This window comes from Urtica dioica, chromosome 1 (genome assembly GCF_054948205.1).
Source record: "Urtica dioica subsp. dioica isolate 48M chromosome 1, U.dioica_male_clone48M_v1_H2, whole genome shotgun sequence".
Classification (NCBI taxonomy): domain Eukaryota; kingdom Viridiplantae; phylum Streptophyta; class Magnoliopsida; order Rosales; family Urticaceae; genus Urtica; species Urtica dioica.
In genome coordinates, this window is record NC_142756.1 from 17,102,980 (window position 1) to 17,108,818 (window position 5,839).

General features: G+C 32.1%; 1 pseudogene; it reads right to left on the reverse strand.

Moving 5' to 3' along the window:
- Nucleotides 1-3,010: 3,010 nt before the first annotated feature.
- Nucleotides 3,011-5,576, reverse strand: LOC149407587 (uncharacterized; annotated as a pseudogene).
- Nucleotides 5,577-5,839: the final 263 nt, after the last annotated feature.

The following is a 5,839-nucleotide window of genomic DNA, read 5'->3' on the forward strand; positions in this document are numbered from 1 at the left end:
AAACTCTAGAGAATTATTTCTAGCCATTAGATTAAATTTGTGGTGGCAAAATCCTATCTATTGGTTTAGGAATGACACTAGTATAAATAGGGATCATGTACTTGAATTTCCATCAAGCCAAAAAAATAAAAGTTCTATTTTCTACAAAGAAATTCTCTACCTCTCTACTTTATACCCATATTTGCTTTTTTTGCCGTGAGAGAATGAACGAGAGAACTAGAGGTACGGGTGGAACTTAATTTATTATAGAAATTAAGGGATTTGAGTAGGATTAGGAATCCGAATTTACGTAAATATGTTTAGATGCGTAGGTTCTTCACAACAACGAAAGAAAATCAGAGTGTGTTTCTTCAGGTGCTTGGTACGTATTTAATAAGGGATTCGGATTCGGATTCGGATTAGGAATCAGTGTACGTACGTTGCTAAGCAAAGGTTTAAAAGGCGATATATCGTTTTTAAGGGAGCCTCGGTAAAAATTCGTCCATATATCGTATCGTTTTATATGTATCGACTATATCTCGTGAAAATGACAAAGCTTAAATAAGTGAGGCTAAAATACTGCTTCCAAAGATTGTGGGAGTCATTTATAACAAACTAAATGTATTGAAATTTCTAAAACTGAACGTAGGAACTTCAAATAGTAATTATTGATACCATTGGCCTTGAAGTTAATTTAATGATTTTATGTGTCTAAAACAAAATAGTGATTTATTCTTCAACGTCAATGAAGAAGGTCATACGAACCAAATCAAGGACATAACAAACATCAGTTATGGTAATGTAAACATGGCAGCAAGTAGTGCTCAAATAAATAATTATTCTCAAATGAATACCTCCTCAAAGGATGACTACAACATTCAACAAACAAAAAATAAAATAAAAACAGAAAAAGAACATTCAAGTGTGAGTTATATTTTTTTGCTTTGGAGGTTGCACAAGATTATAAGCTCGCTTGATGAGTTGCGACTTGGAATTTGAACAAAAACGAATCATCCTATTCTGTACAACCAAATAACCATTGAAACTCATCTTCCTCATCACGCAAATCACCGACCCATCTTTCTTGGGCGTCGGAGCCTTCTCGCAGGCCTTTGCAATCCCGACCATGTAACAATCTCGAATCATGGTGTTCCACATGTAGGCGTTGGGGCTGTGGAGCCACGGGAAGAGAGCAAGGAAGATGGCCCTTGCAATCCCGGCCATGTAACAACCTTGAACACCCATTTTTGCCTTCTTCAATTGTTTCGGTCTATTTACACATGCATTCAACAATTTTCGAAACCTAATGAAATCAGGTACTAACATACCTTTTCTCGTCGATTTCGTTTTTCGTTCGTCCAATGATTTTTAATTTTTTCCTCGTCTTCCTCTCTTTTTTTTCTCTCAGCTTCCAATCTTTTTTTTTTGGTAAACAAAATGAAGAAAAGTGGTGTGTTCAAATGGATATAATTGGTTAATGAACAGCCTTCCCCCGATTTCCGGGATTTAAAATCAATATCGAATAAAATCCTCCCTCAATTTGTGCGAGTAGTTATGACCGAATATTTGTTTTCCATTTAAATTAATAGGCTGAAAATAATGTGCGAGAATCTGGCAGGGGTTATTTGAGGTCACTCACGTCTTTTAACATGCTGTAAATAGATTGTTGTGGCTATTAACAGAAAATTAATAAAATATTCGCTAGAACTAAAACTTCTATAGCCGTGTGGCTATATACCTATATAACCCTATTTTAATCCTTGGGTCTAACTAACTAACTCCCTTTTAAGTTAAATCGATCAGTTATTTCCTATAGTGTTCGACTCTACTTATAGGGCAACACGTAGAGAATTTAATATATTATTGACAAATATCATAATTACATTTCCATTTTTATTTTTATTATGAATGTAGTGTATTATATTTTATAATACAATATTATTTGTTCAATTTTTTTTTTTATGTATTCTCTATTTTCTAAATTTTGTATTACTATTATTATAACATTTTTTACATTATTGAATATTATAATTTTTAATATGAATAAATAAATGATTTAATGAAGTGTTGGATATGCTACTCATTAATATATTAATTTAGTGTTGAGATTGATTAAGATATTTGGTAAAATATTAGTTTAAGAATGATTTATAAACGGATTTTGTGTTTATGAACATTGAGAAATAAATTATTGAAATGTTTAGAACCATACCCAATAATAGAGTATATATTTATGTGATTTGGAATTAAGGTATTCTCTAACTTTTGATTAATTGTATATTTTGAGATATTTTTAATAATGATGAAATTCAATGTATATATACGTAAAATTATAATAAAGTAATAAGCCACATAAAACTTGCCAATTGTATTTTAGTCATCGTATTTAACTGGTTAGTAGTTGAAAATTAGTGAATTTGATGATGTGTAAAATGAAGCCAATTATTTATACTGAATATACCCCTTTATTAATATTCAAATTTTAAAAAAAAATAATAACTAATATTAAACTTTCCTAAATATGATTTCTTTAATTAATTCATTATGTACTTGTTCTCTCTCTCTCAATATATATATATATATATATATATATATATATATAAGTTTTATTTGAAAAGAAAGAATTTAAAATTAATCAGTTTTTCTTAACTACAATACATTAAAGAGATAATGTGCTAGTTTGGTATTGATGTGCTTTTAAAAAAAATGCTTTTAGATTTTGCTGTGGAAAAAAGTTGTTGTTGCCAAAAACAATAAAGTGTTTGGTAAACTGTTTTCAAAACAGCTGTTGCTGTAAGCAGAAGCAGATTTAGTGTTTGGTAAAATTGATATGAATATGAAAAATTACTAATATGGACATGTTTTTTTTATAATTAAATAGTTATATATAATGGATTTATATATTAAATAAAATATCTAATAATTATTAAATAAAATTGGACAATTACTACTAAAAAAACTTCATGATATGATCACAAATATAATACTAAAGTATCACATAAAAAAACTATACTAAATTGATGATGGACATGGTAATTATTTTAATTTAAGAAAATGAATGACGTACAAATTAACTATTCATTTATCATCTCTACTAAACTTGAGGCAATATCATCCCTCAATTTATCCATTAGTTGAGACGTACTACTCGTAGAAGTTTGAAACTCTTCTTCTTGATCTTCAGTTATGTTGTCTTCACCATTCTGTTCATCGTTCGTCTCTTCAAACGTCTAATCACATATTGCATGTCTCCTGATGTAGTTATGTAGTGCCATAGTTGCGATCACTATTTTAACTTATTTCTTGAATGGATAAGTTGGCATGTCTTTAAGAATCCTCCACCTCTTCTTCCACACTCCAAAACTGCGCTCGATGACACTTCTAAGGGAAGAATGTGCGCGGTTGAAAATTTCCTTGGGACTAGTTGGTTGTGTTCTTCTCGTGCGGAATTGTTCAAGATGGTACATTTGCCCCTTATACGGTCCAAGATATCCAGGTAGATTTGGATAGCCTGCATCTACTAGATAATATTTTCCTGTCACAAGCCAACATTCAAACACGATTAGTAAGTTACAAATGTATAATTTATTTAAAATTAAATGATACAAATTCTGTAATACCTTCTGGGGGTTTCGGAAAATGGAGCGTAGTATCACGAAGAGCAGCATAGAATACTCTTGTATCATGTGCACTGCCTTCCCAACCAGCATATGCATAAGTGAACTGCATATTGAAATCACAGACTGCCATTACGTTTTGAGTCGGAATCTTTTTCCGACCAAGAAATGGTACTTGATCTTCTGGCGGCAACGAAGCTGGAACATGAACACCATCTATAGCACCAATGCAATCCTTAAGAAAATACAAATAAGTCAATTTTCTTATATATATATATATATATATATATAATTAAATACTATTATGAAAACAATGAACACATAATTTAACAATAATATACCTTAAAATGTGGCATGTATCTTGAATCTCTTGCTATTTCCTCAGGTATGTCTTTAAATTCTGGATCAGATGGTTTGATAACATCTATCGCCATGAGACATAATGCATCCAACGTCGATGTAAAATATCGACTAATGGTCTCGCCTGAATGTTGAAACATCTCTTGCACTAATCGATTTGCCGATCCATGTCATAGAATGCTCAGAGTCATTCCTAAAATCTCCAACGCACATATTCTTCTTGATCCTTGAAATCCATAACTTGTTTCCAAGTCGTTGCATAAATTTAAGAGTACATGTTTCTCCATTCGAAATGCGCTTTGACACCGGCTTTCGTTTCCTCTTAACATTTCTTGCAACCTCACTTGTCCCGTATGTTTCGAATCCATACAAGGAACTACTTTATGTATATATAATTTGTAATAACATTCAATCATATGGACAGTGCTGCATACGACGTCATTGACCTCATTGTCATTATTGTTTACAATGACTTCCAACTCTTCGTCTTCAATCACATCCATATATTCCTGGAAATAATTATTATTATTAATATATGTAAAAGTTATTTCATTATTCACTTCATTGATTATTTAACACATAAAACAAAGCAATTTATAAAGAAAAAACAATTAGTACCCTCCGCGGGCCTATTTTTATATTCATAATTAAGCCAACAAAATCTATGTCTATCTTCTTTCATGGTCGCAAACATCTCTCTCTTCTCTTTATTTAGAAATAGTAGAGTAGCGTAATGCCACAACTCATCTCCAACTTCTATGTTGGGTAACGATTCAACAACTTCCATCACTTCAGCAATACTAGTACCAGGCAACTCTTTGCGCACTACATACGTCGTGTTACTTCTTGCTTCAATTGCACTTACAAGACGATCAATTTGAGTTGATAATTTGGCCGCACCACCAACTTTGTTCCTTCCGTCGACTTTTTTGAACTTCCGACTCTTGTTGGTGTTTAGGATATTTTTTTTTTGTCGTTCGTAGTATTTCTAGGATTTAGCTGAGGTGAAGACTCGTCTGCTTCGTCACTGCTTTCGTTGAGTGTTTGAGCATTACCAAACATATCGTTTGTCTCGTACTGAATAGGATCCGATGCAGACGAGAAAGCATGTACTCCAGTAGCTACTATATCCTTGAACATTATATCCAACTTATCTTCCATTTCAGGAGAAATGCCGTCTTTGCGAAATTTTGCAACATTTGGGTACGCCTATAAAGAAATAAGTATTATTGTACTACTAATTAGTTCAACATATTTTTTGTATTTATTTTTTATAGTGAGACAAACCTGTATTTTACTTTTCCACCACTCATCAGATGCATCAACTGTATTTTTCTGCTCATTCCAACCGAGACCGGTTTCCTTTCCGATAAATTGCTTCCATAGTTTCCAATCACCTTTTAGAGAATCCCATTTGTTCTTCAGCTGGGCCTTTGTGTAAACTTTATTAGTTCTATGACTAAATTTTTTCACCAAATTCTCTCATCCTGTCTTAGAAAAATGTGTCCCTGGACGATTGCCAGCTTCTACCTCTTCAATACAGATGTCACATAATAGATGAAGAGTATCTTGATGCCATATCGCTTTTAATCGCGACCCGCTGCTACTACTTTCAGCCATCTATATAAATGAAATATATATATGTCATTCACTAAGAATAGTGTTATGATGAACTGAGTGTCGCTACAAATTAAGTCCTTCAGTTCGTATATATAATCACACCTAAACACATTAGTGATCATTATTATTTGCAGCCATATATAAACACGTACTTACGCTTTCTCAAGAGTAGATCAGTTAGTATTTAATAATATTATATATATGTACGTTCAAACTTAGTTACTTTCTCAACTACACCGTGACTGAATTACCTTATTTATTGC